We start from the raw sequence: 12,001 nt of genomic DNA on the forward strand, positions 1-12,001 counted from the left end.
AGGAGAAACAGCTATCCGTCTTTTGATCTCAAATAAATGAATCAAGATTTTCAAGATTTTTATCAGTAGAAAGATCCTTGTCTACTAAACACTTTCTCTCTTTGAATTGCTAAGAGTCAGAACATTGAAAATTACTGTTTTGCTGCAACCATAAATTTCCTCTTGCCTTTATTTAAATTTTATTTTCTGTTTAGAAGTGCACTTATTTCTGAAAATTTTTAATGAAAAACACTTAGAAAAAGTATAAATACAGGATACTTGAGACTACTAGAGACATTTTAGATTTTTATGAAAAAATGTGAGGGGATATTGCTGCTTTAAAAAGAATGAAGTAATAAAAATAATCTTAATTATTTTTTAAAAAGCAATATAAATTATTCAGTCATGTAGAAAAACAATCATTAGGCTATTGAGTTCTGGGTTCAGTTACTGAGTTTCAGAATGTTTTGGTGGCATGAGGCCTTTTTCATTGACGGAAAGAAATGAATAAAAACTATGTTTATATTTCTGGTGGTGAGGTTTTTGGTTTTTATTTTTGGCTTTTTTGAGATAGGTATTATCCAAAACCCAAGAAAGACTATTTTGTAAATGTATCCAATTTTTACACTTAAAACTCACATCAAGAACAAAATAAATATGTGAAGTTTCTGTTGTATTATGCTTAAACGACTGATGTACAGGTTTATATACAGCTGTCTGCTACGCCAAAACCAGTCAGCAAGCGGAATTAAAATTAAAGATGCCTCAGAAATTGAAAACGCTTCAAAATAGCATGGAAACCAGTGATACAAGTGGTCCAGGCACCCAGGTACATCCTGTCCCGTGGAAGATGCTGGGTCGGATACTCTCTGCTGAGCTCAGGGAGCCGGTCCGGATCCTGCTCTTCCTGGTGGTGCCCCCAGCCGTTGCCTGGCTCCCGTCATTTCAGTAATGCCATTGTTAATGTTAAGACATGAGTGAAAACACTGTCAAAATTTGGACATCGGAGCAAAGTTGGAGCCTCTAAATTCATCTTAAAGCATCTTCTGATAAAAAGAACCTACATTTGCATATGAAACGCTTTCCCTTACATTATTCATTTTAGTTTTTACTACTCTGTGGAATAAGCATAATCATAATTTTACAGATGATGAACATGAGGCTGAGCGTGTTTTACCCAAACACAGGTAATGAAGCGCATTTGAACCCGAGTCTAGTGCTCCTACTCCGCCACCCACAGACCATGCTTGTAGACCTCAGAGAAACACGCAGGAGCTAGTGACTGAGCAGTCATTTGGGTACTTTTGACTGTTAAGTGTTAGAAGATGCAGGTAAAAGTGGCTTCAACTGTAAGGAACATGAATATCTCTTGTAACAAGATAAGGAGCTTCCAGAGTAGTCAGTTTAGTATCAAAAAAGATCAAGAGCACAAGTTCTTTGCATTTTTTACTTGGTCATCAGATGTTGCCTGTGTCCTTGGTCTTTTCTCAAATCCTTACAAAATATACAAGTCCTTAAAAAGAGAAACTACTACTTGTGACCCTTTTTTAAAAGCAAGGAAAGTGTTTTCCAGAAGATTAAGCAACGGAACCCCCATGTGCTACTGGCCATGATTATGTCATTGTCCAATCCCACAACAGTACCTGGCCTGGTGATTGACTTAAAACTAGTCAGGATTCACATTCCTGCTACTAAGGTAGGACTCATCTAAAGCACACAGTCCCCTGATACCAGAACCATTGGGAGTTCTTTTAACAAGCTCTAGGATTACGAAAGGGGTGCCACACAGGTTTATAGCAATGGGTCTTACCTGAGGCCATGGCACCTGGATTTTGTCGCTTGTTCTGCCATTTCCTGTGTATAAATTACGGCTGGTCCATTAACGTCTTTTCTGACCCATCTCAAACAGGAGTCCTGGTACCACTTTCTAGCCCATGGCTCAGCTGCTGGGGCCCCAGGGTTCTCGTCCTTTGGAGAACCAGGTGTAAGGGTGGGTCTCGGAACCACCTACAAACAGAATGTATGCATGGCCCAGGGACCAGGGCTTGGTCTTTCCAGTACTTTTGTCATCCCTCCCGGCTCCTGTCCATCTCTTCCCTGACCCATCTCCCCCAAAGCTGTTTTGTCAGTAAGAGGGACGCTCATCAACTTACTTTTCCCCAACATCCAGCTGGGGGTGAGGTGGCCTAATTACTGCGGCTCGACTGCTCTGCTCTGAATCACTTTGCTGTTCACAGTAAAACATTCCTTATCAAAACCTTCAACTTAGGGTGGCTTTTAAGTCTCTTCCAAAGGGAGGAAGCAGTAAACAGGAAAGGGGCACTGCCCCTTGCCTTTCTTGTTCTCTTGGGTGAGATAATTATGAGCAGAACATGAACAACCCTCCTGCCCAATTCTATGTGCACGGTACCGGGAGGACTGAGGGAGACCTGGGACACCACAGGCTTTAGGAGTGTCCAAAACCTGCAGAAGTAAAAAGTCAGCATTTGACACTTACACACACACATGCACATAATCTCTAAGGGAAAAATAACTTCAGGTAATAACTCCATATATAAAGACATGTCTGCACGACTATTCTGTCATGCTTGTCCTAAGTTTTGTTCCCCCTGTATTTTTCTCGGAATTTTAGGTTATTGCTATGTCTGTCCTGTGGCTAATAGAAATACACACGACTTACCTCTCCAACAACCTAGGCTTAAGAAGATGGTTTTGACAAGTTGAAGCAGTATTTCCTAAACTGGAACCCTCGGAGCAACTGTTTGGAAATCACCTAAGGTGTTTATTTGAAGTATGGACTTAGTGTTGCTGGCCCCAGACCTACTAAATCAGAAGCTCGGTGGGGGTGCAGCTGAAATTCTGCACATTCTCAAGCCCATTTGACTTTGGCAACCACTGAGTTAAGGGAAAAAGGACACTGGTTGGACTTTCCCAAAAAAAATGTCCCTGCCTCAGCCATTGCCGTGAGCATGTATACGTGAAGCAAGCATGCACAGTGGGTGAAGTACAGAAGTCTGCGCTGACCTGGTGCCTGGCACATTGTAGGTGCTTTATAAATAATCGTGAACGAATGTATTTAACAACTGCATTTTGTGAGCAGCCCTCCTTTCCATCTAAGGCTGATCTCAAAATGTTTTAGTTCTTAATAAAAATATAAATCAACATCAAAAGATACTGGGGGAGGATGGTAGCCTTTGTTAAAAGTCGTTATTTTCCAGGGAAATAACCTAAGAGGGTTTGCATTATACAATGAAGTTCCCTCAGTACCCGTTTAAAAGATCTTTCTCCAATTTCCACTCTCTCTGGCGGCTGCGACCACCTCCTCTCCTCAGAACACCCTCCCTGCAATTACCTGCTCTGCTTCTCCTGCTTCATAGGCGAAGCCCAAGCCAACCTCTCCCACACCGGAAGCCCACTTCAGGTTCATCTCTCCCTCGGGAACACCTTTAGCTTCCCCGTGTCTCCCAACTGCACTCTCATTCACGCATTTGTTCAGCACATCCTAGACTTTTCCCCAATACTGACCTCCACAGAATGCTGGGGACAGGTTGGGGGCTGGGGAAGAAACTGTAGTTTTAAACATTAATAATTTATTTGTTTTCTGCAGCCCTCAGGAGCTCATGAATGGAGAGCTATTATTTTTAGGCTTCACTGGAAATAGTATCTTCAATTTACCTACACTTTGAAGCAAGTGGATTTTTTTTTTGTCTTGGACCAACTAAAATATCTAACTGGACTTAAAGGAACCCCCAAACTAAATTACACTGTTACAGTCCTAGCAGGAGATGAGTAAGTACAGGAATTTATAGTTTGTGTGGCAGTGGTTCTGAGTTCCCATAATTGCTCCTGCCCGCGTACTTGGCAGTGAAGCAAGATTCATGAACGAACGAAGTTCACCGCTGGATTAGCGATGACTCCTCAAGGGCAAAGCTGTTCCTGGGCTTTTGGCAAGAAAACCACATTGACCAGAAGGCGTTATCCCATGCATTATGGAAATTACGTTTAAAATCACTTTTCTCACATTTTACCCAAGGAGAAAAACTATGAGAAAACCAGTGGCTGGAAATGAGAGATTAGTTCCTATCCATCTGTCAAGATACTGTGTGGCTCTCGACCGCTATTCCTGTGAAGTATAATGCAACTACTCTTTAAAAAAAGTCTTGGAAAGTAAAGCCGCAGAGCATAAAGACAGGGAAGCAAGTTGGGTCTAAACTTGAATAAGGGGAACACATGTTCGGCTATGAGAGTGACTGACTTGCCCACTGGTCCTGTGGCCTGGTCTCCTCGTGCGTTACACTTCCTGCTCCGTAATTCAGGTTCTGGATTCCTTCTCCTTTGTTTTCAGGCTTTTGGTGCAAGTGAATCATGGTTTCTAAGAAAGGAGGATGGCAGTGACTCACTGGCAAGCTGACCGGACACCACAGCGTGAACTCCTGAGAAGATCTGGCTTTTATGTTCTGGTTTCTACCGTCTACCGAGTGATCCTGGCCCAAATACCCCTTATCTCTGAACCTCTGTTTACCCACCAATAAAACATGAATTACAGGTGTTTGACCAGATCACAAAGGTTGTTGTGAGGCTTCCATGAGATGATTTAAAGAGAAAAATGCTTTGTAAGCAGGACGATGGATATACACAGTGTGAACTGTACATTTTAACCCGGGTCCTGGCCATTCTGCTTCACCATTAAGGTGGCAGGTAATGCATGCCCAGGTCCAAGAGTATCTGACCCGGTCCGCATCTCCGTAAACCATCTCAGAACAGTGTACACTTGCCTGGAAGGCCAGGTTTTGAATATGTTCAGGGAGACCTAGGCCAGATTTTACGACTCTGCTTGGCTCTCTGGAATCTTCCTGAGCTGCCAGCCAGTTGGTGTTGGTAGATTCGGACAGAGTTCCAAGGGAAAGCCAGGATTGAGGTGATTCAAGAATGGTTTGGATAAGGGATGTCTTGGTGTGTGGTCCCCAGGGCAAAGCAGTTCTTAGCGCCTCCCTCCTCTTCCAGCAGCGCCCCCACCTAACGCTGCAACACCTCTGGGGTCATGCCCACTTCTGCCTGGGAGCGCGCTTCCAACCTCCTTGCCCAGGTGCGGCCCTATGTAGCCCTCGGGACATATAAGCAGCTAGTGAAGACGCCGTAAGGAAGAGTCCTGGTAGGAAAATTAAGAGACAGGCCGGTTGATGCAAAGGTTTGGAGTTTCTCTGCGGTTCCTTTCCTCCACTACCTCTACTAGGCAAACTGGGCCCAAAGACCGGGTCTGGGACCAGTGGTCAGGGAGCAGAAGACGGAGAGCTGTCACATGATCCCCAGAAGATCTTGATTGTGGATTTACGCAACCGTTGCCAGGGCCAAAACAGCGTCCTGGAAGACCGCACCCCCGGCCCGCACCTCCCCGTCGTTACCCACCAGTGTCTTCAGCGAGGCCCTTCCCTGGGCGGGCGGGAGAAGGCGCCGGGGAAGTGCCCCCTCCAGCTGCCCCAACCCGGCCACGCTCTCCATCCATGCTTCACCTTTCCCCCCAGAGAAACCCCCCGGCCTTCGCACCCGGACTGCGGATCTCACCGTGACCGCGGAAACAGGGGGAAGGAAAGGCTCGCCGGCCCCCCCGCGCTCTCCGCCGCCGGCCGGGTGGGCGGGGCGGGAACCGTGCGCCGCTGTGGCCCCGCCCCGCCCGGTGCCCGGCCTCGCCCGCAGTCCCGCGGCGCCCGCCCCGGCGGGCAGACGGGCCCCAGGCCGCATGCTCAGTGGCCCGGGCGGCGAGTCGGCGGGTGGGCTCCCGCGATGGCGGCGGAGAGGAGGCAGCGGCCAGAGGTGAGGCGGCCGGGCGGGCGGCCGGGCGGGCGGCCGGGCGGCGCAGATGGGCGCGCTCGGCGCGGGGCTCCCCCGGTACCCGCAGCCCCACCGGTGGCTCGGGGACGCAGGTGCGGCACCCCGCGTGCTCCGAGGGAGCGGGAGGCGGGGGCCCGGGGCCGCCGCAGCCCATCGCTCAGCGCCGGGCCGACGACCACCCGCCGTGGACGGCGAGCGGCCCCGCCGCCAGCCCGCTGCCCCTGGCCGTCCGCGGGCACCGCCGCGTGGCCGCGGGAGCCCGTCTTCCGCCTGCCAGCCGTTGTCCGCGGCCTCTGGAGCAGCGCGGGCGCTGGGAGCCCGTCCATGCCTCCTGCGTCCCCCGCGTGGGGGCGCGTCCTCCGGGGCCCGCGGGCGGCCCCGTGCGCCTCCGCCGCTCGCGCCCCGCGCCCTTGCCGCCAGGCAGCCTTGCTCCGTGTTCCGCGGATGGCTGTGAACCGAGTCGGACGCACTGCTGTGTCTTTCCCTCCCTGGAGTATTTATTGCCTGGCTGCCTTCTGGGGCCTCCCCGCGGGGCTGCCCGTAACGCGGGGATGGTTGTAGAGCCGCTGTCATTTAAGACGGGAGGCAGGAAAACACCCAGACGTAATCAAAGAGAAGTTCAGGGAAGCCGTTGATTACATCTCCCCTTTGCTGTTGGATTGTGGTGATGAGTTTAGATTCTTTGAAATACGGCAACGAGTAGAGGTGCTTTTGGAAATCTAAGGCAGCTGTGGGAATTTGATTGCTGGGGAGCGTGCCAAAATCCTGCCATTTGAACATTTGAAGTTTTTCTGGGAAGTGGAGACGTGAGGAGGCTCTGGTTTGGAAGGAGAAGGCAGTATGCGTGGTGCAAAGCTCAGAGCTTCTCCGCGCTCAGCCGTGACCGAGCTCTGCGCTTCACTGTGTCTCTCGGGTAGGGTATTTATGCTTAGTCTCAGTTTCTTCACTTACCTTTTTGTTCCTTATTGCAGCCCAGTGAGGTAACTGTAGTCGGCATCATAATCTCTTGATAGATGAGGAGCCCAGAGAGGGTAAGCGCCTTACCTAGAGCCACACAGCGAGGTGGGGTGTTGGACGACAGTGCCTCTCCCTCACTGCCCGGCAGCCCCGCGGTCGGCGGAGGCGGTCCCCTCGGCGTGTCGTGGGTGGGCCGGTGTGAGCGCAGCAGGGGCTTGAACGCGAGCGGGGATCCTGCCGGTACCTCACCAAGTGCGCACAGTTGGGAAGCTCCTCCCTTAGTCATCAGCGATCAGCGCAGGTTGTCAGGGTCACCCCCCTCCTTACCCCCGGGAACAAGCAGGTGCCTCTGGCAGCCATGGGCTGTCCGCTGCCACAAGCAACAGCCCTTCATGGACTCAGATGCCACAGTTCCTGCCCAGGCATGAAACTGGCACCTAACTAAGGCTGTCGGTCAGTTATCCAGCGTGGCATCTAGATGCGACCGAAGCCACATGGCTGCCACTTTCTAACAGCAGTTACCCTTCCCCTTCCCCCCAAGGGAATCCTCTACAGGCAGGTAACCCTTGTGGAAAGTGTTTTTCTTCACTCCATACTACTGACCAGCAGACCTCTTTTTTACACAGTTTAGGATAAGTCGGTCTGCAATCCTGTGCTTTTGATTAGAAACTCCGTCTTTTCTCATTAGGAAAACATGAAAATGTCCCCTGAAAGTGGCTCAGTGTGTTCTCATATCTCCAGCTGCACAAAGTTCGTAGTGTCAGCCGTCTGTGTTCCGTGGATTTAACAAATAATCTAAGAAAGGCTGCGTCCGTGAGTCCTCAAATAGTGGTATAACTTCAGCCTTTCAAAGACATGCCTGAGGCTTGTGAAGAGCACAAAACTTTTCTTGGTATATGTATATTTTTTTCTGAATTTAAAATGGAAATAGTAGAAGTCTTGAAATTTTTTTGTTTTCAAAAACTTTCAAGGAAATATAAATGTGTTAACTATGTTTTTTATTTTCTGGGTTTTGATGCTTTGACATCCGGGACCTTACTGGTGCTGGGGGGGCCGCCCCCTCCCAGATCAGCCCCTTACTAGAGAGGGAGGCTGGCATTTATTTGAGCCTCCTTGCCATGTCCAGACATTCCTTACTGTCACTTAATGACCTTCGTTTAGGTTTTCTGCTTGTTTCACCTTCTTCTATCCTCGGAGTCATTCACCCCTCCAGGAAGCTGCCCCTTGTATTCTTAGAGATTTTCCTCTCTTGCCCACCGCCCGATGCCATCATGGCTGACTGGTCCTTCTCCTCTTCTCCAACATCCCCCGCCCTCCCGTCACTGCAGTAGCCCCTTGGGTGCCTCATAGGTGGACCCTTGAATCTGCTGGAAATTCTGTACCTCTGAATCCCCAAGTCTGACCGTCTCCCTGCTGATCATGGTCTCGTATTTTTATGACTCCTACTTACACAAACACCCCACCCACGTCCGTGTTCTTTCAGCTCCTTCCTGGTATCTCTCGCTTTCCTACCAGCCTGTACTCTGTGAAGCGCCACTGTAAGCATCACTTACTCATTTGTCCTCTTGACCTTCTGCATACGTCCCTGGCAAGGGCATGGCCCTGAGCAAGTAAAACCATCTCTTTTCTCTGCTTTGGTTCTCCAGCTGTATTTGATCATGGAAAAAAATCACATGCCAGCAAAGCTCTTCGTCCTTGGACTCCAGGAGTGTACAGTTTCCCCCTGACCATTTAGAACTCACCAGAAATTAACAGAGAGTCTTAAAATAAAAATCAGCAGAGATAATGAGCCTAAGCACGTTTTAGTTTGTGAGGTCTGACATAGGTATACTTGGCCCCAGGGTTTTCCGCCAGGGTTCCTTGCTCACCATATCTGAGCCTTCCTCCCTTAAAATGATTTCATCTTAAGAACCATCCTCAGGACTTCCCTGTTAGACATCCTGCTACTTTTGAAGTCAAGGCCAAGAGTGTAAAATTTCCTCCTTACAGTTATGTAGAAGAGGTCAGTCCTTCTGTAATGTTTCAGTATCGTATCTGTGGTGTGTGGTAGCCCATCCACACCCAGTTGGGACCCTGATCCCATGTGAAAGGGTTTTTGGTTTTACATGTCAGTGCTTGGCAGCAAAGCCTGATTTTCCCAGGGTTCACTGCGAGTACAGTCTTCATTACTGAATAAACAGGAAATGGTAAGAAGCTAGCCGTTCATGCTGGGCAAAGGTGGAATGCATTAGGATGAAAGTTGATAGGAAGACTAATTCCTGGTGGGGAGAACAATGCTGCTGATGACTTGCAAGCAGCTGCCCATTTTCCAAATTTGTCTCCATCCTTGAGAAGGTGATGTTAGATGGCGGGACTTTAAAATATTGTTGGATTGATTACCATCCCCAGGGAGATGCATGTAGAATGCAGCGAGATTTAGAGCTAATCTCATTCTCAACAGAACTACAAACCTCCTTGGTAAAAGACACACAGTGTCTTTGTTCAGTCTAAATTCTGGATTATTTTACTGAGGGTTAAACAACACGTATTACATTTACCATTGAGAAGTGACCCAATTTGGTGAGGAAAGATAATATCAAAATACCAAAAGCAAACCCCTCCAAAATGAATTACATGAAAGAGGAGCTAAATTTCAATTCGTAACGCATAGTCTCATCTTCTAGATAAGTATATGTGGAGGCTGAAAGTACATTGGAAGGTCAGAAATAAACCTTTACTCTTTAAATTAGGAGTTACCTCCTAACAAATAAAAACCCACTGTATGAAGGTTGAATTGTTTCCAAAGAACAGACCCTTTCATCCAGAATGAATCAGTCCCACTAATCCGTATTTTCCTTTGGGCAACAGAAGCCCTCTGTTTTGAACACACTTCTACTGACATAGCCAAACTTGAGGGGCACAACTAATGATGGGGCAGTACACCCCCACCCACTAAGGAACATAAAAGTAAAGACCCTTAGGGCTTCAGGTTTTGTTCTTGTGAAAAGAAGAATATTATTCTGCTAGCCTAAAGATGGTCCACTTCTTGTTTTAAAGGTTAATAAGGAAGTCAGACTGAAACGGGGAGATCATGAGTGAGAGGAGAAAAAAATAATCTTTTTTTTCTAATTGAACATATGTGAGGGAAAGAGGGTATTTTCTTGTGTGTGTGTGTGTCAGAGGTGGGAGGGGTGGAAGGGGCCTGGTACTGTATACACCAAGGTGTGCTGGGGTTCAGCGTTGGAGAATTTTTCCTATTGAGTTGCTATTTCACCTAAGAGATTCCCCACATTTTTCTGCGGAGACAGATGTCCCGCCATTCAAAGCCCATCAGAATGAAGTCCAGGAACTGAAACCGTAACCACTCCCGAGTGGGACCCGGTGGGCCTGGATCATCCCCTGGGAGTCCCCGACGCCCACACATCAGAAGCTGGATTCCAAGTGGCCAACAACCAGTGGTGAAATTGCTCTCCCCCTTTCTTTACTGCGATGTCTGTTATACAGACGATTTAAAAAATTGTATGTGTAGCTTAAAGAATCAAAACGACACGTCTGTGAGCTCACACCCAAGTTAAGAAGTGGAACATAAACTACTTTAAGCCCCTGTGTCCCTCACCGACTACATCCCCCTTTCTTCCCCAAAGAGATTGCTGACCTTTGTGTTAACTGTCCCCTTGTTTTCCTGTATGGGTTGACTACCTATGTAAACATCACTAAAAACATTTACCATTAAAATATTTCTTTAAGTAACGCCTTCACTGTCCCCACACATTTTGATCTATAATACTTTTATTATTATTTAGCCCCATAATTTTATAATCTTACATTGGAATTCTTCCTTGTCCCAATCAGTTATTCACGTATATCTTAATTTCCAAAGATATAGGGATTTTCTGGTTATCTTTTCGTTAATGTGTCTAGCATATATACACTTTAGTTAGAAAATGTTTTACATATGATATCAATCTTTTGAAAATGTTGAGACTTACTTGCTTTTTTGGTCCAGTATATTGTCAGTTTTTATAAATGCTCCATGAATGCTCCAAAACAATGCTGGAATTTGGAGCTCTTGGGTACAGTGGTCTATATACGTCTCGTCTATCAAGCTTGTCCACTGCGTGGATCAAATTGTCTGTATCATAATTTTTGAGTGCTCAATCTATCAGTTACTGCTAGAGATGTGTTAAAAATCTCCCACTATTATGGTAGATTTATTGCTTTCTCATAAGTATTTCTTATGTATTTTCAATTTGTGTTATAAAGTACAAATGACTTTAAACTTGCTTATGCATTTTAGTATGAGAAATATAATTATTCAGGGAGACCCATCTGGACTATAGGTTATTTTCAGTGATTCTGATTTTTATATTTTATAAAACATTTAATAAACCACTTTAGGCAAAAAGGATTTTATTATCTTTTTTAGCAACTCAGTGTTAAAAATATTCATGTCCCTTGTTCTTGTTAACTCATTTCTGGGATACTATCCAAAAAAAAATAACCAGAAAATGAAAAGAAATAACCAGTAGATTAAAAACTTTATGTACCACAATACATATTTTGTTGATGAAGAAATGTGTGTAACCATGATTCTAACAACAGAAGAGGGTTAAGTAGCTATGACACATCTACATGATGATGTATTATGCAGCCATCAGAATAATTTTTGCAGAATTTGTAATTCTACTATAAAGTTATTTTCACAATGATACATACAGTAGAATATACAGTGACTTCAATGATACAACTATAGAAAAAAATTCTAAATCATAACATCAGTTGGTGATACTTGGTTTTGCACCTTCCTTTCTACTATTTTCTACAATATTCATGTATTTTTTAGATTTCTAACTAATTAATCTTTTATTTTGTGTCGTAATTTAGTTGGTATTTTTCAAACATCAAGATAGAAGAGCCATTTAAAATGTGTGGTATGGATATGCATAAAGCAAGTTAACGCTGACAATAAGATGCCCTCTTGTGCCTTCTCTCGTAGGTAAAGTGCTGAGAGAAGAGAACCAGTGCGTTTCCAGTCATGTGAGCCCTTGGACAAAACCAACAGCTATTGGATCTTTCAGCCCACGTGTGACGGAGTTCCCAAGAAAACGAAAAGCAAGTAATTTAGACCCATCTCAGTAGGTGAATTTGTTCCTATAACCCCATGATATCTTTGACTCTAGGGAAGAGAGAAAGATTACTTTCAAGATCATTAGTTATTTTCAATTACATAATAACATTTGGATAGGGGCAATTGTTT

The 12,001-nt window shown here is 46.1% G+C and overlaps 1 protein-coding gene and 1 long non-coding RNA gene across 2 annotated transcripts in view; one reads left to right on the top strand and one right to left on the bottom strand.

Moving 5' to 3' along the window:
• Positions 1-498: 498 nt before the first annotated feature.
• LOC130680850 (uncharacterized) lies at positions 499-4,932 on the bottom strand. Its single transcript, XR_008993881.1, has 2 exons — positions 4,235-4,932; positions 499-1,986 (listed from the first exon to the last, which is right to left on the bottom strand). It is a non-coding gene; the product is annotated as an uncharacterized LOC130680850 (long non-coding RNA).
• Positions 4,933-6,189: 1,257 nt separating this feature from the next.
• Positions 6,190-12,001, top strand: part of SMCO2 (single-pass membrane protein with coiled-coil domains 2) — an 86,221-nt gene continuing 80,409 nt past the window's right edge. Inside the window, exons 1-2 of the mRNA XM_057491292.1 lie at positions 6,190-6,839; positions 11,741-11,883. The gene's annotated coding sequence lies outside the window, so the exon portion shown is untranslated. The remainder of the gene's footprint in view (positions 6,840-11,740; positions 11,884-12,001) is intronic.

Source organism: Manis pentadactyla, chromosome 14 (assembly GCF_030020395.1).
Source record: "Manis pentadactyla isolate mManPen7 chromosome 14, mManPen7.hap1, whole genome shotgun sequence".
Classification (NCBI taxonomy): domain Eukaryota; kingdom Metazoa; phylum Chordata; class Mammalia; order Pholidota; family Manidae; genus Manis; species Manis pentadactyla.